Below are 27,585 nucleotides of genomic sequence, written 5' to 3' on the forward strand. Positions count from 1 at the left end.
AGAATGGAGTACCGTGAATTAATGGACAGTCAAGCATGCATCAGCTATGTAGCCAAGTGATCATAGTGTCCAGGGGGCAGCCGTAGATGGAGCAGAGGAGGCCTCCACTAAGCTAGCACGCGGCGTTTAAAGTTAGTAGCCCGGGGGGTGGTCTGCTCAGACGGAGGGGGTCTGCTCAGACGTGGTTGTGTCGACAGAGAATCCAAGCCAGATGGCGATGGCGAAAGAGAGGTTGTGAATTGTAGAATTGTGTTTGCTAACTGGTGCTAGCTTCGTGGCAGTGGTGCTAGCTGCGCTAGCCGCAAGCTAGCTGTGAGGATCAGAAGCAGTGGCTCAGGGATTACGGCAGGAATCCGGCGTTGTTGTCGAGAGAAATTGGTAAATTGGTGAGTAATATCCAGGCTAATAACAGGGCTGGTGTCTGTGCAGAAGGTAAAAGCTACTAGCAGCGGCAAAAAAAATGGCTAAATTAGCTTGTAGCTGGTATTGTAGCCCAAGAATTCGCTGGTAGACCTCTTCAGCTAGCCGGCAGATGGGCCTAGCTCGAGGCTAGCTCAAGGCTAACTGGTGCTTGCTTCTTTGCTTCCTAGAAGCATAGTTCAAATGTTAATATGTATATATTACTTTACTCAACAAAAGAAATAGAATGAGTCTATATGTGAAAAGGGAACTGACAAACAAAATAATACAGGAAACCACATCCCACTGCGACCTCATGTACGGCTGTTACAGAGTATCTAAAGTGGACCTCTCGCTGCATGGAGCCCAGGGCAGGGGCTGATGGCAGATCTCGGGGGAGCCATTAGCGCGTGGATCGGCGGTGGAGCACGGGGGGGAGATAGCACAAGTCATGGGAGAGCGCCGGAAAACTCACAACACACTAACAACACCTGTCACCCCTGCACCTAATGAGAAACACAATTAGCAATTAACGGTGTGATCTGTCAGTGCTAATACCTGCCTCCCAGTACTCACACACACTGAGCTGTATCCCCTTCATCAGCACAGACATACATACAGGTAGGGAATGAACCCAAACAAGCAGACCCATTATAACAGGTAAGGTGACGTAATGCGGGCTTTATTACCTCTGTCTCAGGTGGTCTGAGGCAGCTCGTATTAGCTCAATACCAGGCAAATGCACAGATAGGGCTCAGTCAGTGCCCTTTGGCCCTCTTACGAAAAAGTGCCCTCGCAGCTCGGTGGATTTTATTTGATCGATTAATTTTCATTTTATTTTGAGTCTCCTAAATGTTTTTATTTTAAAGGTAACGAATTGCACATTAAACTAGCTAATTTCATAAGCTTCTGAATCTTTGAAAATTCCCCATCCCTGCCCTCCCGCCCCAAGAGTGCACTCGTCTGACTTGCATGCAGTGGCCACTGATTGTGGGCGCTGGGCGGGTAGACTTGAATACCGGTAGGAGGCTACTTTTGAGATGGATCTGTCATGTGTGTCTTTCCCTGTTAGCGACAAAGAACGGGGCAATTCGACTGCTTGTTAGTAAGAGGCAGATCTCACAAGCAGAACAAACTCATATCAAATAAAAACTAGTTTGTTTCAAGCTAGCATATTTACATAGAACAAAAACTCAACATGCAACAATTTCAAAGATTTTACTGAGTTACAGTTCATATAAGGAAATCAGTCAGTTTAAATAAATAAATTAGGCCCTAATCAATGGATTTTCTGAGGTCTTGGCTGATTTATTTTATTTTCCCATGATGTCAAGCAAAGAGGCACTGGATTTGAAGGTATGCCTTGAAATACATCCACAGGTACACCTCCAATTGACTCAAATTATGTAAATTAGCCTATCAGAAGCTTCTAAAGCCATGATATCCTTTTCTGGAATTTTCCAAGCTATAACAACAGCAAAGGACCTTGTGAAGATGCTGGAGGAAACAGGTACAAAAGTATCTATATCCACAGTAAAATTAGTCCTATATCTACATAACCTGAAAGGCCGCTCAGCAAGGAAGAAGCCACTGCTCCAAAACCACCATAGAAAAGCCAGACTATGGTTTGCAACTGCACATGGGGACAAAGATCATACTTTTTGGAGAATTGTCCGCTGGTCTGAATAAACGAAAATAGAACTGTTCGGCTATAATGACATTGTTATGTTTGGAGGAAAAAGGGGGAGGCTTGCAAGCCGAAGAACACAATCCCAACTGTGAAGCTGAGGGTGGCAGCATCATGTTGTGGGGGTGCTTATCTGCAAGAGAGACTGGTGCACTTCACAAAATAGATGGCATCATGAGGTAGGGGAAATTATGTGGATATATTGAAGCAACATCTCAAGGTATCAGTCAGGAAGTTAAAGCTTGGTCGCAAATGGCTCTTCCAAATGGACAATGACCACAAGCATTCTTCCAAAGTTGTGGCAAAATGGCCTAAGGACAACAAAGTCAAGGTATTGGAGTGGCCATCACAAAGCCCTGACCTCAATCCTATAGAAAATGTGTGGGCAGAACTGAAAAAGCGTGTGCGAGCAAGGAAGCCTACAACCCTGACTCAGTTACACCAGTTCTGTCAGGAGGAATGGGACAAATTCCCCCAACTTATTGTGGGAAGCTTGTGGAAGGCTACCCGAAACGTTTGACCCAAGTTAAACATTTTAAAGGCAATGCTATCAAATACTAATTGAGTGTATGTAAACTTCTGACCCACTGGGAATGTGATGAAAGAAATAAAAGCTGAAATAAATCATTCTCTCTACTATTATTCTGACATTTCACATTCTTAATATAAAATGGTGATCCTAACTGACCTAAGACAGGGAATTTCTACTAGGATTACATGTCAGGAATTGTGAAGGTGTATGTAAACTTCCGACTTCAACTGTATGTATATATATATATATATATTCACGAATGACGAAGTCTTTTTGTGACAGCAAAGAGGTTATACCAAATGTGCCTGGAACCAGAACGATGCACTATTGGTGGCGTTTTGATCATGTGATAGTGACTAAGAACTTAAAGTCACATTGGACAGTTATAGCCATATATATATGGTATATGGTATATATATAGTTATATATATATATGGTTATAACTATCCAATGTGACTTTAAGTCATCAATAGTGCATCGTTCTGGTTCCAGGCACATTTGGTATAACCTCTTTGCTGTCACAAAAAGACTCCGTCATTCGCGAATCACAAAAGACGGGGGGGGATTAACACAAATTCTTCCTTCAGATGTGACATCAAAAGATAATTGTACCCTTCAATTATTTGGTCATTGAACCACTTGTTGTCATTGCTTAATATGTTATAATCCTCTTTAGTAAGTGGAGATGGAAGAGTTTTGGTTGTCTTTGGAATTAGAAGTTTAGACACAGATGAGTAATTCTTTGTGCATTTGTCAGAGCACAGATGACTTTTGTCTTTCTAAAGAAAATGTAGTACCTTTTCACTGTGTTTCTTTTCGTATGACACCAGATAGAACACAGCTTGCTTCAGGAATTCTTGGGCCTTCTCTAAGGTAAAGCCCACACTTGATTCTGATACTTGAGTGCAGTCGATATATACCAGAGCTTGCCATGTAGTGTGTACGATTTCCCAAATGGGTAATTATCTGAAAATGCTATAATTCTAGATAATTCAGAGAGGTGCATGTTAAATATGCAGGATAGATTGAAGCTCTTGGGTAAACAGCTCTCTGCTGGCCTGTCTATCTTCACAGGGAATGTCTTTGGAACATGAATGACATTAAAGCTTGACCACGGAAAGTTGTTAGCAGTATTACATGTTTTACAAATCTTGTTTTCTTGGGATGCTTGCAGTGAAAGGAATTATTTTATGCCTCTTTCTGAAATATGCCTTGGTTGAACTATTTGTTTTTTACCCTGGCTATTCATGGCTTCCTTGAACTGACTGCAATTTTGAGAGCATAAACTGTGAATGTGGAGGATATCATTGGCTAAGAAATGTGCAGGTAGCATTTCATTCACAAAATATTTTATAATGTCACACATTTAAGCAATGGTGGTGTAGTCTGTCCAGTTTTCACTGCAACTGTGAAATGGCTTTGCAGAATTGCTGATTTGGACTCATACTTTTTGTTTTAAGTAATCTTTTGTGGCCATCCTTGAAAGCAAATGTTTTCCTCAGAAATGTCACAACAGGAAAGGCTTTACCCTCAAGATGATTGAGGGTACCAGTCAAAAAAGTCTTTATTTAGACTATTTTCTACATTGTAGAATAATAGTAAAGACATCAAAACTATGAAATAACACATTTGGAATCATGTAGTCACCAAAAAAACGAATCAAAATATATTTTATATATAAGTAGCCACCCATTGCCTTGATGACAGCTTTGCACACTCTTGGTATTCTCTTAAATAGCTTCATAAGGTAGTCACCTGGAAAGCATTTCAATTAACAGGTGTGCCTTGTTAAAAGTTTATTTGTAGAATTAATTTCCTTCTTAATGCGTTTGAGCGAATCAGTTGTGACAAGGTAGGGGTGTTATACAGAAGATAGCCCTATTTGGTAAAAGACCAAGTCCATATTATGGCAAGAACAGCTCAAATAAGCAAAGAGAAATGACAGTCCATCATTACTTTAAGACATGAAAGTCAGTCAATGCGGAAAATTTCAAGAACTTTGAAAGTTACTTCAAGTGCAGTCACAAAAACCATCAAGTGCTATGATGAAACTGGCTCTCATAAGGACCACCACAGGAAAGGAAGACCCAGAGTTACCTCTGCTGCAGAGGATAAGTTCATTAGTTAACTGCACCTCAGATTGCAGCCTAAATAAATGCTTCAGAGTTCAAGTAACAGTCACATCTCAACATCAACTGTTCAGAGACTGCGTGAATCAGGCTTTCATGGTCGAATTGGAGTAAACTAATGGACAACAACATTTGGCTTCTATTTCCAGCTTATACTGTACATACTATATACATTTTACCGAGACAGTATATTTTGAAATAGTTGTCTTTTGTTTGTTTTTTGTCCCATCCCATCTATCTCTGAAGACCATTCAGTTTTTCTATTTTCAACTGTGCTGTGATGTTTCACAAAGGTTCTGCACCTTTCTATTCTCATAGTTCCTACAAATTGTAAATTAAAGATAAACATTTTTGTTATGAGTATTATTATATTATTGATCGATTGACTGCAACTTTTCAAATCAACCACCAGTGCTATTTGCAGAGTTAGCTCCAGGTAAATGTTGCAATTCTTCAGCCATTCCTGAACATATGACAAAAAAACAAGCTAAATATGAACAGTACCTGTCACGTATACTCCCTCTCCGGTCTCTAGGTCATCAGGCTGCTGATTATCCCGCACACCTGTCACCATCGTCTTGCACACCTGTGCCTCATGACACTAACCTGGACTCCATCACCTCCTTGATTATCTTCCCTATATCTGTCACTCTCCTTGGTTCTTTCCTCGGGTGTTATTGACTCTGTTTTCTTGTCGGTGCGTTGTTTGTGTTTCGTGTTCATTGTTTCTTTTATTTATTAAAACATTCACTCCCTGAATTTGCTTCCCGACTCTCAGCGCACTCGTTACAGTACCAAAACAAATGATCTAATGAGTCTGTCTCGTCGCAGCAAAATCTGCAGGGATGGTTGTATCCCCCATATATAATATTCTATTGGTTGTAAAATGTTGTACAATAATTTAAAGTTTTGAATCCGGTGTCGTTTTGTGTATAAATTCATAAAGTATGTGCCATGGAATGGGTACATCGCAAATCTCTTCCCAACTATTTTGCAATTTATATGGCACAGCTGTACATTTTTTGCTCCTTAAATTAAACTGGTATACTTCTTTATTTATCACAATTTTCTTTAACCAATTTTGGTCTTTAATAGACAAGTTCCTTACGTTCTCCCTCTTCCACTTACCTCTTACATTTTTGCAGTAATGTTGCAATTAGTTGGGTAGAGCAGACATTTCCATTTTTTTGTTAACTGCATGTGTGACATAACTCCACCAGTCCTATTTATGATATAATTTACAAAGATTCATGTTTTTATCAAATCAAATACAATTGGTCACATACAGATGGTTAGCAGATGTTAATGCTAGTGTAGCGAAATGCTTGTGCTTCTAGTTCCAACAGTGCAGTAATATCTGTCAAGTAATCTAACAATTCCACAATAACTACCTAATACACACAAAGCTAAGTAAAGGGATGCATATGTACATATAAATATATGGATGAGCGATGACTGAGCGGCAAGGCAAGATGCAATAGATGGTATAGAATACCGTATATACATATGAGATGAGTAATGCAAGAATGTAATCATTAAAGTGGCATTATTAAAGTGACTAGTGATCCATTTATTAAAGTGGCCAATGATTTCGAGTCTGTATGTAGGCAGCAGCCTCTCTGTGTCAGTGATGGCTGTTTAACAGACTGATGGCCTTGAGATAGAAGCTGTTTTTCAGTCTCTCGGTTCCAGCTTTGATGCACCTGTACTGACCTCGCCTTCTGGATGGTAGAGGGGTGAACAGGCAGAAGCTCGGGTGGTTGTTGTCCTTGATTATCTTTTTGGCCTTCCAGTGACATCGGGTGCTGTAAGTGTCCTGGAGGGCAGGTAGTTTGCCCTCGGGGATGCATTGTGCAGACCGCACCACCCACTGGAGAGCCTTGCGGTTGCAGGCGGTGCAGTTTCCGTACCAGGCGGTGATACAGCCCGACAGGATGCTCTCAATTGTGCATCTGTAAAAGTTTGTGTGGGTTTTAGGTGACAAGCCAAATTTCTTCTGCCTCCTGAGGTTGAAGAGGCGCTGTTGCATTGGAGATGTTGTACCCACTGTGACTATTAAAACCAACCCTAACCAGAAACTTTTACAGATGCACAATTGAGAGCATCCTGTCGAGAAACTTAAAACTTTACACCTTCTCCACTGCTGTCCTGTCGATGTGGATAGGGGGGTGCTCCCTCTGCTGTCTCCTGAAGTCCACAATCATCTCCTTTGTTTTGTTGATGTTGAGTGAGAGGTTGTTTTCTTGACACCACACTCCGAGTGCCCTCACCTCCTCCCTGTAGGCTGTCTTGTCGTTGTTGGTAATCAAGCCCACTACTGTTGTGTCGTCTGCAAACTTGATGATTGAGTTGGAGGCGTGCATGGCCATGCAGTCATGGGTGAACAGGGAGTACAGGAGGGGGCTGAGTACACACCCTTGTGGGGCCCCAGTGTTGAGGATCAGCGAAGTGGAGATGTTGTTTCCTACCTTCACCACCTGGGGGCAGCCCGTCAGGAAGTCCAGGACCCAATTGCACAGGGTGGGGTTGAGACCCAGTGCCTCAAGCTTAAAGATGAGCTTGGAGGGTACTATGGTTTTGAATGCTGAGCTGTAGTTGATGAATAGCATTCTTACATAGGTATTCCTCTTGTCCAGATGGGATAGGGCAGTGTGCAGTGTGATGGCGATTGCATCGTCTGTGGACCTATTGGGGCGGTAAGCAAATTGAAGTGAGTCTAGGGTGGCAGGTAGGGTGGAGGTGATTTTTTATATTTTTTTTACTTTGATTTGATATGATCCTTGACTAGTCTCTCAAAGCACTTCATGATGACAGAAGTGAGTGCTACGGGGCGATAGTCATTTAGCTCAGTTATCTTTGCCGTCTTGGGTACAGGATCAATGGTGGCCATCTTGGGGACAGCAGACTGGGATAGGGAGAGATTGAATATGTCCGTAAACACACCAGCCAGCTGGTCTGCGCATGCTCTGAGGATACGACTAGGGACGCTGTCTGGGCCGGCAGCCTTGCGAGAGTTAGTCCTTGGTAGCGGGCCGCGTCGGTAAACACTGTATTATCCTAAAAGCGGGCAAAGGTGTTTAGTTTGTCTGGAAACAAGACGTCGGTGTCCGCGACGTGGTTGGTTTTCTTTTTGTAGTCCATAATTGCCTGTAGACCCTGCCACATATGTCTCGTGTCTGAGCCGTTGAATTACGACTCCACTTTGTCCCTATACCGACATTTCGCTTGTTTGATTGCCTTGCGGAGGGAATAACTACACTGTTTATATTCGGCCATATTCCCAGTCATCTTTCCATGGTTAAACACAGTGTTTCAAGCTTTCAGTTTATCCACAGTTTCTGGTTATGGTAGGTTAATAGTCACACTGGGTACAACATCTCCAATGCACTTCCTTATAAACTCACTCACCGAATCAGCGTATAAATCAGTGTTATTCTCAGAGGCTGCCCGGAACATTTCCCAGTCCACGTGATCAAAACAATCTTGAAGCATAGATTCCGATTGGTCAGACCAGCGTTGGATTGTTCTAGTCATGGGTACATCCTGTTTGAATTTCTGCATATAGAACGGTAGGAGAAAAATGTAGTCTTGGTCGGATTTGCCGAAGGGAGGGCGGGGGAGGGCCTTGTATGCATCGCGGAGGTTAGAATAGCAGTGATCCAGTGTATTGCTCGCACGAGTGCTACAATCAATATGCTGATAAAATTTATGTAGTCTTGTTCTCAAATTTGCTTTGTTAAAATCCCCAGCTACAATAAATGCAGCCTCAGGATATGGTTTCCAGTTTGCATAGAGTCCAGTGAAGTTCCTTGAGGGCTGTTGTGGTATTGGCTTGAGGAGGGATATACAAGGCTGTGATAATGACTGACAAGAATTCTCTTGGGAGATCATATTAATTATTTTGGGTCGCTCCTCTTTTCAGTTCTCTGCAGCTAGCGACTGGAACGAGCTGCAACAAACACTCAAACTGGACAGTTGCTACCATGTTGTTGTCATGTTGTGTTGCTGCCTTGCTATGTTGTTGTCTTAGGCCTCTCGTTATGTAGTGTTGTGTCTATCTTGTGATGTGTGTTTTGTCCTATATTTAGATTGTATTTTTTTTTTTTWATCCTAGGCCCCCATCCCAGCAGAAGGCCTTTTGGTAGACCGTCATTGTAAATAATAATTTGTTCTTAACTGACTTGCCTAGTTAAATAAAGGTTAAATAAAAAAATCAATAATAATAATATGGTCGGCTTTTGATTGTAAGGAATTCTAGGTCAGGTGAACAAAAGGACTTGACTTTCTGTATGTTGTTACGATTACACCATGAGTCGTTAATCATGAAGCGTACACCCCCGCCCTTCTCCCAGAGAGATGTAAGATTTTCTGGGCTAACAATGTAAGAAATAATATATATATTTAAAAAAAAATACTGCATAGTTTCCTAAGGACTAGAAGCAAGGCGACCATCTCTGTCGGCACCATCTTGTATATTTCAGTTTAACCATAATATTTGTTGTATTATTCGTTCTGTCTTTTCTGGTAGTTTAAACTGAAATTGCAACCAACTTTCTTTGGCTTGTTTAAAAATATCTATATTTCATTTTCAAATAACCGAAAGTGAGAGGTTGTAATCTAAATAAAGTGAGGGGGTTAGACATTCTTACTAATCTGCTAGAGAACCCGTTCAGATTTAAGTATAACTTTTGTATGACTGAAGCCTTCAGTGAGAGGTCTAATGTTTTAATATTGAATCATTTATGCCCTCCGAATTCAGATTCATTACATAAATATGCCCATTTAATTTTGTCTGGCTTGCCGCTCCAAATAAAATTGAATAATAGGTGTAGGCAAGGCCATACACAAATAGGTCAACTGGGATATGACTAAAGAGTTAATCAGGGTGATTTTTTCACAAATAGACAGGCATTTTCCTTTCCATAGTTATCAGACCTCAGGATAAGACCCAGATGCAGACAGTTCGAATCACAGATGTTTATTAACAAAACAGGGGGCAGGCAGACAACAGGTCAAGGGCAGGCAGAGGTCGGGTAATCCAGGGCAGAGTCAGAAAGGTGCAGAACGGCAGGCAGGCTCAGGGTCAGAGCAGGAAGAGGTCAGTAATCCAGGGCAGTGTCAGACCGGTACAGAACGGCAGGAAGGGCTCGAGAGAAACAGGAGTATGGGAAAAATACCCTGGTAGGCTTGACGAGACAAGACGAACTGGCAACAAACAAACAGAAAACACAGGTATAACTGCACAGGTGGCCTCCCAAGTGGCGCAGTGGTCTAAGACACTGCATCGCAGTGCTAGCTGTGCAACTAGAGATCCTGGTTCCAGTCCAGGCTCTGTTGCAGCTGGCTGCAACCGGGAGACCCACGGGGCAGCGCACAATTGGCCCAGCATCGTGAGGGTTTGGCCGGCCCGGCAATTCCTTGTCCCATCGCGCTCCAGCAACTCCTGTGGCGAGCCGGGTGCATGCACGCTGACACGGTCACCAGGTGTACGGTGTTTCCTCCAACACATTGGTGCGCCTGGCTTCCGGGTTAAGCGGGCTTGGCTAGGTCGTGTTTCAGGGGACGAGCGGCTCTTGACCTTCGCCTCTCCCGAGTCCGTACGGGAGTTGCAGCGAAGGGACAAGACTGTAACTACCAATTGGATACCATGAAATTGGGGGTAAAAAGAAATACATAAATAAATGCACAGGGGATAATGGGGAAAATGAGCAACACTTGGAGGGAGGTGGAGACAAGCACAAGACAGGTGAAACAGATCAGGGTGTGTCAATAGTAGCAAGATCTTATCTATTTTTGCTAACTTTCTGTTAAAATGTATTGTAGTGAGATCTTTTTTTATTTCGGGATATGAATACAGAGTATGTCCACTTCACCATCAGACCATTTTAATGAGTAGGTGTGTCCAAACCTTTGACTGGTACTGTAGATACATGCGTTGTGAAAACACTTGGTGAGACTGTCCACAACATGTGATGTTTATGGTTCCCTCTTTTCCATGATAGAATCACGTGTAACAGGAGCTAGACAGAGATAAATGGATGAGATATAGCAGATATCTCCATCTACTGCCCGTCTACGGCCCTGTAGACACATGGCACTCATTCTGGCATTGGTTCTGTTTATGAAGTAGAGGACATTGATCATTTAAAGTAATTGATTCTTATCAGCGAGAAATTGCTAAAGTTCCCTTGCATGGGGAAACCAAAAAGGCCACAGTATTAGAAGATTAAGAACAGAATAGATAAGAATGAAAGAGAGAGAGAGAAGAGAGAGAGAGAGAGAGGAAGAGAGAGAGAGGAGAGAGAGAGAGGAGGAGAGAGAGAGAGAGAGAGAGGAGGAGAGAAGAGAGAGAGAGAGAGAGAGAGAGAGAGAGAGAGAGATGGGAAAATAAAAGATAGACGAGGGATGGCTCACTTGGAGAGTGATTTGACCAGTTACCACAACCGGAACGATTAGTACCAGTACCAGACTCTCCCTCTCTCTTTAATCACACACACACAAATACACACAAACACACACGCACGCACACACACACACACACAGTGGTTGTGTTCTAATTGGATTGGCCTGTGTGTTGTGTGGCATCTCCAGGATGGTAATTGTGTCAGCCGTGCTGGTCAACGGGGAATTCAAGTGTTAAATCCAATTTCGAATTTGTGTTCTCTCGTTCAGGGGGGGATGTACAAGAGTACCAACCATATGTCACCATCCCCAATTCCAAGGGATGAATATGGTGAAGCGCAATGTTAGGCTCCCGTGTAGCCCTACGGAGGAGCTGGCTACGTCTGTGACAATGTGTACTATTTGTTATGGCTGAGGACGCGCAGTACTGCAAGACATCACCAAAAACATAAGTGTGGAAGACAAGATATTTCCAATGTGTCCCTTTTCTAAAAATTGAACCGCAGGCTCTGAGTTAAATACTGTGAGATTTTACCGTGTACATAATTACGGCATTTTATGTGTAGGCCTAAATTATGGCTCTTACATCTTAAACGTCAAATTGCATCTACACTAAGCTAAGAAAGTGTAAAGCACTAATAATAAACTGGAATGTACTGTACATGTGTTAGTTAATGAGTGTGGTGGTTGTGTATATCAGAACTAATATATAGGTGGTACAGCTCAAGCACACAGTCTGTCCAACATTAGCAGCTTGCTAATTACCCATGTCAATTACGCCTAGTTTTGATGAGTTACAAAACATGCACAACATTCTGAAATTAGATTATTAACAAGTGCATGTGTCCTATAACAGTCCTGCAATCTTTTGGAGACTTGATCACATCAATTACTGTCAAAGTCAGCACCAAAAGTGGCTTCCACAACATCACACACACACAACACACACACCCAACACACACACACACACACACACACACACACACACACACACCACACACACACACACGCACACACACACGCACACACACACGCCACACCACACACTGTGTAAGCTCTCAATTCATGTGCACAGGTGCGCACGCACGCACGCACACACACACACGCACGCGCCACAGGCGGCAGGTAGCCAAGCAGTTAAAGCTTTGGGCCAGTAACCGAAAGGTTGCTAGTTCGAATCCCCAAGCCGACAGGTGTGAACAAAATCTGTCGATGAGCCTGATTGCTCCAGTGTGGCTGTTGATAATGGTAGACCCTGGCCCGTGACCCCACTCTCTGAGGGTGTCTTCAGGGAGAGTCGGATATGGCAAAAAAAAACATTTTCAATTCACACTTGCATATTAATGTACATTGTACATGTTGAAATTGAACAATATAACACACTCCAAAGTATTATTATTACACTCACGCACACACACACACACACACACACACATTCCAGAGAAGGGCCTGCCTACTAATTTAAATCAACAAGCGGTTGCTTTTCATAACTCATAACTAGCATTATGCCTGTACTTCTGTGGAAACCCAGTGGCTCCATGTGAGGGGAAAGTTGCTTTTGTATTGTCCCTGCACACCAGACTGTTTGACAGGGGCAAACAGAGGTGCAGCTCTATCCTTGATGTGTCTCGCGAGTGCCAGCCGGTCCCCAGAGGGCCAACTATACTAAAAAGACTATTCACAGTTAGGATGAAGTGCAGAAAGAGAGAAGAGAAGAGAGAGAGAGAGTAAGCACTGTAGCCTGCAGGTGCACAATAACATCTGGTGAGACAGGAAGCCTAGGACACCCAAGATTTCTTCAATGACAGCTTTTAATTGGGCTGTGAATGTTAGTGTTGTTGTGTGTGTGTTGTGTGTGTGTGTTGTGTGTGTGTGTGGTGTGTGTGTGTGTTTGTGTGTGTGTGTGGTGTGTGTGTGTGTGTGTGTGTGTGTGTGTGTTGTGTGTGTGTTGTGTGTGTGTGTGTGTGTGTTTAGAGATAGAGACAGAGGAGACCCATATTATGCAAGGACAATTGTAAACGCCACAGTTATATGCATTGTAAAATGTCATTTTTCAGTTGTACGAACTTTGAGAAGCAGAATGTTGGGTATTTCGAGGAAGTTGCAGCAATGTCGTACCAAATGGTGCTTTTAAGACAACTTGAAACTCGGGAAAAAGTTAGCTCAAATCATGACGTCAGTGATCTTCAGGTCAGAAAGTCAAAGCTCTAGAAAGATGTTTCTGACTTGGAATTCCGAATTGGATGACCATTCAAAAACAAAATCGCAGTCGGAACTCGTTTTTTCCCCAAGTACCCTGTTGTTTTGAACCCAGGATCAGTTGACTTTAAATCACTCTTCTTCCTCTATCATCCTTACCTCAGTTCAACCCTCTTTAGAGAAATCAAGGCATCACTGACGAGACTGGAGAAGACTGGAAGACTGGTGATACATCTCTGTGTAGCTAATGAACTGCATTTAACAATAAAATGCACTGGAAATGGAACATTTCATTTACAACAAGATCAATGGCACTGACAAACTCCCCTCTCGCAGAGTTAGCGRGATGATGTTCCGCAGGCAATCCAATCAATCACTGAGCACCAACGCCAAGATCAATCAATGCTCAGGCTTTAAAAAAGCAGAGGAGGGAGGAAAAGGAGGGGAAAAGACGTGAAGTGTTTCTCTCCCCTCTTCGTTGAGAAGGGCCTTGTTAGGCTCACTAATCACTCGTTTGAAAGGTCCTCCTCCTTATCACCCTGCTCGCTTGTATTCCGGGATGATTCTTTTTGTGTTTCAGAGGGGGGAAACATGTACAAGTCGAGGGCTTGTGAGTGAGCGATCACGATCATCATTGTACGCTCCATCTGCGACACAAACAAATTCATAATGCCAGGCATCTGCTTTCATTTATAAAGGGCTCACTTAGCCCGCGTTGCTCTCCTTTGCTCTGCCTCTCTATTGCCTCTCTCTCGTTCTCTCTAGCCACATCAGGCTCCATGAGAGCGCCACTTGCCCTCTTCCTTGCCTAATCCTACCCCTCTCTTTCTCTTACTCTCCATGCGTCCTCTGTTTATTTTTCCCCCTTCTCTCCCTCTCCCATTGTCTAATCATCCAAGTCTGACTCAGGTGATTAGAACACAAGTGATAGAATGCACAAGCACACATACCGGCGTAGGAGTTTGATGGAGACCTGTGAAAAGTGTTCTTCGTCAAAGTCCTTGAACTACTTACTCAAAGGTGTGAAGTTGGAGGTTTTATTACTCAGACCCAATACGTTCCTGTACAGAATAGTTGTTTCATCTGATTCAGATTGAATCCAATTTCAAATGAGCAAAATGCTTAATAATTTGATTTAATAACATGAATTGAACACATTGATTTAATCACATATTTTCTTGATTTGTGTCAAAGAACATGTTACTGATGAACACCAGTGGGATAGGCCTATCAAATTCAACATCACCTGATGTTTGCAGTATCAACATTACAGATAGCATGATGACAGTTCACATAGTAGGCAAACTAGGCATACAGTACTCACAGCTCATTCAAACTTTGTTTTGATCGATTTCATTTCAAATCAGGGCCATCAATATAAGCAGTCTTGGTATTGACAGAACAAAGTTAAGTGCAATTTACCACCAGTAGGTGGGGTACTTCGCTCGCTATACTTGAAGACCCTCACCCGCACGCACACAAAATAACGTACAATACCCATTATGAAGTACATTTTCAAAAATTGGTTTTTATCATGAAAAATGAAATGCAACATCTGTTGTAAATATATTTGGATACATTAGTGTGTCCTTTGGGATCTGCATGAAGCACATAGCCCGTGGTGATGGCTGGCAGTGTGTGGGCACTGATGCAGTCCACAGACTCCAATGTCCACACTATTTCAAGCAAAATACAGAGTGGGCTAAGATGGAATACTACTGCAAAGAGGATATTTTTGTTCCGATGGCTTTCTGTACTTTGTCACAGAGTAACTTTATTTTCCAAGTAAGAAGGTAACCAGCCCACGGAACTAAACAGGGTACAGTGCAGGTGGTTGTGGATGCACAGCTGAATCCTGGGTAAGCATGTTATTTATTTTAGCCAACAACATTGCACAACGCACATGCCCTTGCACTGCCCTTAAAAAGGCACAAATATTACATTCTATGATGACAATCGCTTAACCAGAAAATATTCAAATGCATTTTGAAATCCTGCAAGTGTCTATGAAATGCATCAAGCACGCCTCAAATTACCCCCGTTAAAGTTACTAAAATAAACTCAAAACAATAACTAAAAACGAATATCCATTATTTCCCCATACAACCGTACCATATCTCTATATGAAACACACTAGCATTGCCAGAGTGGTCATTTATCCCAGCTAAATGTCCCTCCGTGGCAGCCTATAGTCCCAGGGAGAACACCCTCCCATGTTGTCCTCCAGCTGGCTGGCGGTAACCGTAATGGCAGTCCCCAGTAGGAGTGAGCAGAGCAGGTCGTGGCTGTCTTTACCGTCATCATTAAGCACCATTGGTTTAATGAACACAGCATTTAGCAGTGCTTGGACCTTCATGCTCCGCTGCCTCATTAAGTGGAACGCAAACTAATATGGGGAGGCACCTAGAGCTCACCTCTATAGAGAAGAGCTGCTATCTGTATGGTAAACACACAGGCCTATCTCCCAGAGCTGACACTCAACAGCAGACRGAAAGCCTTCCCATGTACTCTCAGAGCTACAACTCACCGTCCAGCCTTGAACATGTGAATATCCCTATTGGTTGAAGCTTTTACAGTGAGATTATTCAAGCTCTTTTAACCTATGCTTTTTGATATGCTGTTAATGGATAAACATTGAATCTTACCAAACTACAGAACATGTAACAAAATATGTTTCATACAAAAATGCAAGCATCACAGATTAAAGTTTACATTTAAAATGGTTAAGGTAAGGCTTAAGGTTAGGGTCAGGTAAGGGTTATGGTTAAGGTAGTGGTTAAGGTAGGAATGTACCAAGGATCCCAGATAGCACTAACCCTCTCCCAGGGGAGGTCTTTGTTGGGGATCTTTCCCGCTCTACAGTGAAATAATTAAGGGCCCAGCTCTCTGGTTTATGGTCAGAGAAGCAGCTGCTTTGACATTTACTGTCTGATACAACAGTGAGGGGAGAGAAGAGTAGCACTGGCCCTCCCTCCAGTTGTGTGTTACACCCTCTTTCTGCTTATTCTGCATAATCCACACCTCCGTTAGTCAACCATAAACAGATCATGTCACCGACAAACTGCAGTGGGTTTTTCCCCTTCAGACGACAGGAGCAAAAAATAGGGCTTTGGCAGCATGGTTTGAAGTGTTGATAAGAGATATTGAGCAAGATGTGAATGGTGTTAACAAGAGGCCTTGGGGATGGGACTCGTTTAAATGAAGAGTTAAGTCATTAACGAGACCTCAAGTGATTAGAGACAACAGTGAATGTGGAGCCAAAACTACTTTTTCAATCAAATGTAATCCTAAATCAGTGCCTTGCAGGATGAGTTTAAAAAGAATGGCTTCAGAGGGTTAACTCTCTTACTTCACATTTCATTTTGGAGAGTAGATAAGCACAAATGGAAAACATACTGTACACTCATTTATTGCTCTCATCCGAGTATCAAACTATGTGATTTGGTAATAACTTTGACAACAAACAATGGTTAAATCATTTCCTCATAATGTATCCACTGTAGACAGCAGTACTGTATTCTCTATCTCTGCCTGACCTCTCCTACAGAACATTATAATGGCAGATGCTCTCTATCTTCCTGTGGCTTATTGCTCCTTTTACCCTTTTACTTCACTCTTCTGTAACAGTCTCTCTCTCTCCCGCAGCTCTTCTATCTCTCCCTCCCCTCTCTCCCTCTCTCTCTGTTGGTCTTTTTCTATCTATCCTAACCCTCCTCTCATTATTTCCAGACATAGGTCGTGCAGGTCAAGGGAAGATGTCTTCATTACGAGTGAACGGAAAAAGTTGGATCTCTCTCCGGTTATTTTGGCAGAAGTAGCCATCAAGGACGGGAATAGAGCTGTAATGCTACAGATGTCCTATTGATTGACTCACTGTCAGAAACAATAAAGTTAGGCATTTAAATGGCCGTTTGAGTAGCAGAGACGTTGAGGCTGCTCCTGCACAAACATTGAGAGATTTTACAGTGGCATTACCTCAAGGATCTGAATGTTTCCTTGCACTATTAATCATGGCCTATATACGGCCAGTCTGAGATACTAATGTCTTTAGAATGTCCATTGAGATTCACAGGCCTTTTATTACCATCACAAACATACAGGGCACATACTGAACAAATGTGACAGCAGTGTACTGGACCAGAAAGGGTTAAAAGTATCTCCTCCATTGTCTATATGTGGGACATGTGGCCTCATTCAGCTACTGGAGATGCCCACACCACAGCCCACAGCTAGCAGCAAGTTAGCAACCAAGGTCCTCGTAACAGGCAAGGAACTGTATTCATTAATTACTCCCTCCATTCCTCACAGCAAAACTGTAAACAACACGGGGGTATGGGGAACTAGAGAGCGATTAGTGAGATAAAAGAGGAGGAAGTGGAGGAAGGGAGGAGATGGAAAGAGAGTAGGAATGAAGGAAGGATAGAGGTAGGTGGAATAGAGGAGGGAAAGACAATAATATGATGAAGGGGAAGGGGAATAAGAAGGGCCAAGGGAAGACAAGGTTAAGGGTAAGGGGAAAAATGACATACTGTGTTTTGCAGGTCTGTTTTTGGCRAGCAGGGGACATTGTCGCAGAGGCATCCCAGTGCCTTCTCCCTCTCTAATTATTCCAATTATCATGGCACGCTATGAAAACGTGATTAATAACACAGAAGATATTGTTGTGGCAATTAGCCATATGGTGGTGGGACTCTGCTCTGTCACGATTTTGCCATTAGCATCTACTTATGTTTGTCAGRAGCGTGGAGCCATGACAAGCTCAAGTTCTGCTCACCTTGCACTCCCCACAGAGAGACACACACTGGGGGACTGGGTATTCCTCCTGGCTCCTTGCTTGACTGCATTTTTCATGCAGCATCCAGTTCAGAGTGGGGACAAAATGTCAACTAGCGTCTGGGACGACTCATCAAACTCTGGTGCTCTTGGGGAGGAAGAGGGAAGGAGGAAGAGGGGTACTTAGTGGATTATCTGCTGTGGTGTGACATTCAAACACACACCGTTTCTCTCTCTGTGAGATTATTAGGAGATTCAAGTGATTTTAACCTATGCTTTTTATTCTCTCTCTCTCATACAGGGTCTCGGCCAGTCAAATGACTGCTTTACGGTAAGTAGTTTTTACAGCGAGTCCTCTTGTTAAGACCTGTTGGAATTTTCCAGATGGCAATAAAAATGCATGAGGTCTCCTGGAACCGTGGAGAGCTCCGCCACTTAAGAGAGAAAAACAAAAACACCCAGAGAAAAGGAAGCAGGTAGCTAGTTTATGCTTGGAATCTGATACCCCAAGGACCAGGAGGAGACATCTTCACAGGAGAGTATTGCACTGCTTGGAGAACTGAGGGAGGCAGTGCATTTTGTTATGCCAACAAACACTCATAAACCTGTTGACAGACAAGAGAGTCCAAATGCTGTTTCAAAAATGCTAGAAATGTTTTACACAAGTGAGGAGAGATATAACTTGTCTTTAGCCTTCAAAACCATGTTTTTAACCTTCAAAATTAATAACAAAAATCATATAATTTACACTTAAAGCAAGAAAAAGAGTAGGCCTATAGAGGTCTATTCATGTTACATATGGTTGAACAAATCCTGCAACAAAGCAACTGCACTGATTTACCATTAATATAATTTATAACAGATAAAAATGACATTATTGTCATTAACCCGTGTAAGACAGGTATAATTTTTTAAAAGCTGCAATATGTAACCTTTTGGGTGACCCGACCAAATTTGCATACTGTAGAAATGTGACTTATATATCTGTTTCATTCTCATTGAAAGCAAGTTTAAGAAGCAGTAGATCTGTTCTACTGTATGTGAAATATTTCGATGTATTCCATTCTTACGTTTCCTTTTTGTGTCTGTTACTTTCGGTGTTGTACACCAGCTTCAAACAGCTAAAAATACAATATTCTTGGTTATTGAAAATATATTTCACAGCGGTTTGGATGGTACAATGATTCTCTACACTATACTTTGCTTGTTATGAAAATTAGGTGAACTATTAAAATTTTAGCAACCAGGAAATGGCGGATTGATTTCTGCATATTGCACCTTTAATAGTTTTATTCCAAATCCTCCAACCTTAGTCGACTCACTTCTGAGCAACATAGAAGCACCTGATAACAACATTGCCATGCCATCAGGGGCCTTAATACGGGCTGAAGAGAGGAGTCGAAGAGGAGGGATATGGGCTTTTCATAGGATCATTAAAACAGCAAGATGGATTCAGTAATTGAATGAAAAAGCAGGATCTGAACAACATCTGTGCCATCCACATAAATCATTTCAATGAGAGGCTCAAACTACAATAAAACCCTCAGCCTTGGAGTCAGAGAAGCTGTCAAATACATCTTAGGGACGCACACGGATGACAAGATAACAGTCCATAGACCCAGCACTTCAACTCACTATTCAAAATAAAGTGGTGGAATGAAAAAGAGGCATACATGACATGAATGTTACGCAGTCTCTTCTCCTCCTCTTTCTTACTCCCTGTGGAGCGTAAGGCCCCATGACAGGAATATAACACAGCCCCTACACAAGCTAAAGGACAAACGTGTTTACCAAAATAACTCGTAACGCCCGTCAAATGAATTCCCTCACATGTCATTGTGAACTTGTTATTGAGTTGTTTCATTAGTTCTTATATGTAATACTTATTCTTCAGCTTCCACACAATCATCTGGAGTCGACAGGATCAGGAGATTACAATGTTGCTGCTAATACAAAATAATGTTTTAAAGATAAATGGAATCCAACAGAAATGTCCACCTAAACCAGGGACAGTATTCTGTAATGCGATTCAGTTTCACTCTGGATGTCACCTGTACCTGCCTTTGTTTTTGCAGACGTGGCCGACGTACAAATCTAAAACGTCCATTTACTTCCTGTCAAAATGCATATTTTTTTGCACTAACAGTTAAAGTGCAATATGAGGGGGGTCTTTGTGCAATATGAGGGGGGTCTTTGTGCAATATGAAGGGGGTCTTTGTGCATTATGGGGGGGGTCTTTGAAGCTCAAGCCCTCAAAAGAGGTGACATTCTTGAGAAGTTGGGAGGGTGCAATTGTCTACCAATATCTCACTGGTGTAAACCACAAACTGTCAAATCTACTCACAACCGACAAACTACTCATGAATGGATTTTGGCTAAATGTATGCTGACATCCACTTGACAGAAGTTTTCCACATAAAATACAATTTAGTTCATTCTACCTTGATGGTGTGGCAGTGGATGGTTTTAACGATAGTTCCTTACCGTTTCAGGCTGAATTTAACCTGAAACAAAGTGCAGAGTTCATTAATAAAATATCCTTCACTGCCCAGAACAGTATGTGAGTCATACTGTAGCTAACAACTCATTTAGAGCCGTCCTTCAGTCCAGTAAAGAGAATGTTCTGTCTGAAAGCTACATTAGTGTATTGATACTATGTGATATAGCAATCAAACATGGTCTAGAAAGCCTGGTTCAATCCAACTTATCAATGTGGTTGACAAACAATCAGACGTGTATGAATGATTGTTAAACTTCTATCTAATCTATTTTTATGCTTGTCACGTGAATATTCCCACTGGCTTTGACCTCTGTCAAAACAGCTAAGACAGTGGAAATGCATGCTTTGTGTAGTCATGATCAACCCACTAATTATTCAATAATCTAATAACACAATTGGTCATGGTGAATGACTAAGGCATTGACACCAGATGGTGGCTTTGTCGATAAAACCCCACACACACCCTGTGAGTATTTCTCAGCCAAGAAGGCGGTCGGTCAACAGTACCTTTTGAATCTTAGAAATTATCTATGGAAGGATGGAAGGATGTCTGAGACAGCTACCTGCGGAGTGCTGGAAGGCATGACGATATGATGTCAGCAAGGGTTTGTGCATTATTGTGTGTGTGTGTATGTGTGTGTGAGTGTGCGTGCGTGCATGCATGCATGTGTGCAGCTCCTCATTTGTGATGTCCAGTTCAGTATTTGTATAGTCAACAAACAATATTTCCAGTGTCATTCACTCCAGGATATACTGAACGCCACACATTCATGTTTTCTCTTCATGTTTCTCAAGAGGGTCTCTGGAGGCTGTTTCATGGTGCAGGTAGCCTAGTGGTTAGATCGTTGGGCCAGTAACCGAAAGGTTGCTGTATCAAATCCCTGAGCTGACAAGGTAAAAATCTGTCATTCTGCCGCTGAGCAAGGCAGTTAACCCACTGTTCCCTGGGTGCTGATGTTGTGGATGTCAATTAAGGCAGCCCCCCCAGAGAGGTGCTCTCTGATTCAGAGGGGTTGGGTTAAATGCAGAAGATGCATTCAGTTGTACAACTGACTAGGTATCTCAATTTCCTTACTGTCCTCAGTGTGCACCTGCCTTCTTTCATGACCTTTTGTTTAGCTATGCAGATATGCCTCATCATTTTAATAGTGAAAGACTGGCAATACGCTGAACTTTGTTGTAGTAAACATAAAAATAAATGGATGTTGAATGAAATTCGGAGTATCAGAATAAAGAGAGTCGCACACTCCATATATAAACTCACAGTGAATTATTGAGTATTTACCAACGTTTCGGCATCACTGTGCCTTAGATATACATCCTATATCTGGTTAATTGTTAATTGTACATTTTCCACGTAAATGACAACTCGAGAGGCCATTAAGTGTGTGTGACTTATCCTGATGTCCATATAACCGATGTTAATAATTCTCCTATAATTGAGGACGGATAGAGGGGAAGAATTCTGTTCAACTTGATCAAAAAATGCTTGTGGATATGAAGACAGCTATGCTTAAAAAAWTTTTTTTTTACCTAAGTAGATAACCAACCAGTAAATAACTGTTTAAAAATGAATTACTACAATGCATCATTGACATGTTTATATGTGTTTGTATAGTTGATAATTTAATTGCATTTCATCTACATGGCAAGGTATAGACTTGTACAACCTATTTTGACATGTCATTAGTTAATGGGGAGGTGGAGGAAGCCATCTTGTTTTGCTTGAGTTTGTACCAGAGAGTGACTGAATGGCACTTTGTAAGGTGGTGGATAAGGTAGGTATTTACACCTCTAAACAGGATTAGACACAACACAGAAGATTAACACTTCCTCTATCTGCACATCTTTTTTGTTCTCCTTCATTTGTCTGCTGGTTGTTGTTGTTTATTTGCGATCCTAATGGCAGATATCCATGTTGAATTCCCATGTAACGTTGTGTCTGATTATCCCTCTAATGTGACTTCTTTATTTGGAAATAATTGGTTCCACTGGCAGTGAAAAGCAGTGGGATTGTTGTATTCGATCTGTATCCTGCATCTGCCAAAGATTACATTCATGTCGACTTCACTTCATTTCAAGGGTTAAACAAGTGATGACTCCAGCCTGCATTACCATCTTATCAGTGAACTTGTAAAATAATGACTACCCCTTTCACACACAAAAAATTGCACTGTCACATGTTGGTCCCATGTTTCATGAGCTGAAATAAAACATCGCCGAAATGTTCCATACGCACAAAAGGCGTTAGTGAGCATTTCTTCTTTGCCAAGATAATCCATCCACCTGACAGGTGTGGCATATCAAGACGCTCATTAAACAGCATGATCATTACCCAAGTGCACCTTTTGCGGGGGACAATAAAAGGCCACTCTAAAATGTGCCATATTGTCACACAATACAATACTACAGATGTCTCAAGTTTTGAGGGAGTATATAATTGACATGCTGACTGCAGGAATGTCCACTAGAGCTGTTGCCAGGGGTGATGGTCCTGGCTCCCAAGTGGGTAGGCCTATGCCCTCATAGGCCCACCCATTGCTGCACCCCTGCCCAGTCATGTAAATTCCATAGATTAGGGCCTAATTTATTTATTTCAACTGACTGATTTCCTTATATGAACTGTAACTCAGTAAGATCTTTGGAATTGTTGCGTGTTACATTTATATTTTTGTTCAGTATATATTTCTAATTGTCTTAATCTTACTCATCTAATTTTTTCACGTGTTGACATGTACACTGGTTAAAGAAAGTGGCACCAGAGAAATTAAACAATATCCCGTGTATTTTCCCAAATTTGAATTTCCATCATAATTAGTTACATCAAAACTTCTGACAATTTTCTATAATAATCTGTGATATCTACCGGTAAATTTTAAAACAACTTTAAAGGCATCGTTCCATCTTTGTTCATCATTACAATATTGCTTACTTTATGTGAAGTTTTGTTTATATTACATTTTCTTCTGATCTTTTATGATTGGAGTTGTAATTAGAGTGTAGATTGCAGTGGCGGGTTATGGGATGCACTGCTTTATGGCCTACTATAAATCAAGTTTATTTATGTTGCTTCTGTAATGAATTAAAAAAACAGACCTTTATTGGCAGAAAGCAGAGTGAAACTTTCTTTCAAGCCTTTAAAAAGGAAGCTAGGGTAAATAGAAAATGTAGTGAAATGTTAAAATATGCCAAAAAGTAAAAGGTATCTGATATTGTAGTGAATCCTTTGTCCTGTCTTAAGACTATCCTTGTCTTGCAGACTAACAGTAACAATCAGTTGAGGGCTATTTAACGTCTTCATTCCACATGACTAATTCCGGTATTAGGCCAGTAATGCTAAGTGTCACTCATTTCCTTGTTACTCAACTTGCAATACAAACTAAGGTCATTAACTTACATAGAACAGCTTCACTGAAAAGATTAGCAATTAAACCAAATTCACAAAGCGTAAAACAACCTTGACATTTTCCCTGTCTCTGTTCAAAGACTAGACAAAACAATTCCATAACAGTCAAAACTGTCCAAACATATGTGCTTTGATTTTCTCTGTCTCCATGCTTTGTTTTGTCTATTGAAGCTCTGCCAAGACAACCACTGATGTTTCAAACTGTGACATTTCCCACTATAAAGTGATTATCCGTTTTGATTCATTAGCTTGTAGGATGCTGCACATGAAGAGAAAGTTCACCTGAACATTGAAGTATGCTCATTTTGAGGAACAATTTCACAAAACTGCAGCTAGTTGAACAGAAGTGATGAAAGTCACGCAGAAGAAAATGAATTCTATGGCCCTCATTTTCAAACAGGTAGTTACTTTAACAACAACTTACAGGGAGAAAATTTCCCAAATGACAGAGTAGAAAAAACATTTCTGGATGTAGAATTTTGAGGAAGCGTCCATTGGTTCATAATCATGATCTGGTTGACTGTCACAGTCAACAAACAGACAATAAATACTGTACACATTACGGATAAGTAAAGAAAATGAGTGTTGAAAGATAAGCTGGAAGTTAATATGACCTTAAATATGCTTCACAAAAATGACATGGTCGCTGTGGTAGAATTGATTTTGACTGCCGATTTTCTGCATTTATCAAAGTCCCATCAGGTARCCTGATTTCAGATGTGTTCATGTAAATAGGATTACTAGGGAAATCGTTCCTCTTGCAAAGCATGTAAATGTTTAAATCAAATTTATATTAATCTGACTATTCACAAATCGTATTGTGTGCATGTAACAGTACTCACTGTCTGAATCACACACCATCTGTGAGAGCACCTCTTCTTCTGGCATCAGCATGACTTTTCATTCCCTGTACTTCTAAATGCCTTACAGTACAGAGCTGAGACATTTCGAAAAACAGGTCTTAGCGAGCATGTGGATTAGCAGTGTTCTTTGAGGATGCGCTCTTTGAAAGGAGGTAGTTGTGTAGCGACCCTGGTTTATAAGTGCAGATGTCAACTCTGCCACTCGAGCATGCTTTTGTGGCACAGTCGATGGTGCGCTGGGCTTCAGGCCAAAAGGTTGAGGGTTCGAGCCACGCTCCCTACCTGTTTCATTACAGTATACAGTTCATTTGGAAAGTATTCAGACCCATTGACTTTTTCAACATTTTGTTACATTATAGCCTTATTCTAAAAAAATATGGTTGTCTGCTGGAAGCTTCTCCCATCTCCACAGAGGAACTCTGGCGCTCTGTCAGAGCGCCAGAAAAAAAAACAGAAATACCTTATTTACATACTGTAAGTATTATAGATCCTCTGCTATGAGACTCAAAATTGAGCTCAGGTGCATCCTGTTTCCATTGATCATACATGAGATGTTTCTATAACTTGATTGGAGTCCACCTGTGGTAAATTCAATTGATTGGATATGATTTGGAAAGGCACACCTGTCTATATAAGGCCAGAGCAAAAACCAAGCCATGAGGTCGAAGGAATTGTTGGTAGAACTCCGAGACAGGATTGTGTCGAGGCACAGATCTGGGGAAGGGTACCAAAACATTTCTGCAGCATTGAAGGATCTCAAGAACACAGTGGCCACCATCATTCTTAAATGGAAGAAGTTTGGAACCACCAACACTCTTCCTAGAGCTAGCCGCCTGGCCAAACTGAGCAATCATTGGAGAAGGGAGGTGACCAAGAACCGAATGGTCACTCTGACAGAGCTCCAGAGTTCCTCTGTGGAGATGGGAGAAGCTTCCAGCAGACAACCATCTCTGCAGCACTCCACCAATCAGGCCTTTATGGTAGAGTGGCCAGATGGAAGCTACTCCTCAGTAAAAGTTTTTCAGTGGCAGGGACTGGGAGACTAGTCAGGATGGAGGGAAAGATGAACAGAGCAAAGTACAGAGAGATCTTTGATGAAAACCGGCTCAGGACATCAGATTGGGGTGAAGGTTCACCTTCCAACAGGACAACGAACCTAAGCACACAGCCAAGATAACGCAGGAGTGTCTTTGGAACAAGTGTCTGAATGTCCAAGCCAGAGCTCAGACTTGAACCCGAATGAACAGCTCTAGAGAGACCTGAAAATAGCTATGCAGCGACGCTGCCCATCCAACCTGACAGAGCTTGAGAGGATTTGCAGAAAAGAATGTGAGAAACTCCACAAATACAGGTGTGCCAAGATTTTAGCATCATACCCAAGAAGAATCGAGGCTGTAATCGCTGCCAAAGGTGCTTCAACAAAATACTGAGTAAAGGGTCTGAACACTTATGTAAATGTGATATGTTTTTCATTTTTAATACATTGCAAACATTTTATAACCCTGTTTTTGCTTTTTCATTGTGGGGTATTGTGTGTAGATTGATGAGGGAAAAAAACGAAATAATCAATTTTAGAATAAGACTGTAACGTAACAAAACGTGGAAAAAGTCAAGGGGTCTGAATACTTTTCGAATGCACTGCATTATTGTAAGATTTGATACACATTTTGATGTTTTATCGTTTTTGTTAGTCATACTGCACGATTCCTAGCTTTTGTCATTTTGAAGCGTCTGCATCTCGTCTATAGCATACCACGATTCCCAGGGTGCATTTCGTCTCCCGTGATGCAATACTCTGCATAGTTAGCCTGCAGTCAGCTTACTAGCTGGCTATCAAGCTCAGATGAAGCTTACTCTAAATATATTGCTTATTATGTCATAAATTATCAGTGCATTTCACAACAGTCCAAACAACATGTAGCCCTGTTAGAAGAACATAACCTTTATTATGACATTTACAGGCAAATCATTACGGAATCCTAGTCTCTTAGCCTGTATCTTTGGCGCTAACGTTAGCAATGCTAGCTAGCTAAGCAGCTAAACCTGCTGCATCTGATATTTATTTTTTTAAACGATAACAGACAAATATAGCCTCATAGATATTCCAAGTAACCATCCAACAACAATGGAGGCCTATTGTAAAAAAAAATAGGAAGGCCCGCACACTGTTTATGCTCCCAATTCACCACTTTATTGACTACAATACGATCAGAAACGGCACTTCGTCAGGTCAAACAGACTGAGTGCTTGCTCCCCAAATATACACATTTCACCTCACATGACCTATGGCCTATTGTAAATAAGAAAAGATATTATGTTTACAAGTAATTCAATATGAAAATATAGGCTACTTAGAAAGAGCACAATGGCTGATGGAGCTACAAAATATTAGAGGAAGCTGACTATAAATATCATCCCATAGGTTTTTGAATATCTAAAATATTGACAAATGTTATTAGACAAAGACAGCCAGAGCAACATAGCAGGGAGTTCCAATATGATCCGAAAACTAGAGCGAGGTTATATACAGTAGATCGCTGAAAATGACTGTTGCTCATCACTAAACAGTCAATAGATATGAAATCATAGAATTACACTAAAACTGTGTAGGACACCACTGAATACTTCATAATAACAACTCACATGTTAAAAATGGTGTCCTTTAAGCTTGGCCCACCAAACACTGAAGGAAAAA

The sequence above is a fragment of the Salvelinus sp. IW2-2015 genome, unplaced genomic scaffold, assembly GCF_002910315.2.
Source record: "Salvelinus sp. IW2-2015 unplaced genomic scaffold, ASM291031v2 Un_scaffold1963, whole genome shotgun sequence".
Lineage (NCBI taxonomy): Eukaryota > Metazoa > Chordata > Actinopteri > Salmoniformes > Salmonidae > Salvelinus > Salvelinus sp. IW2-2015.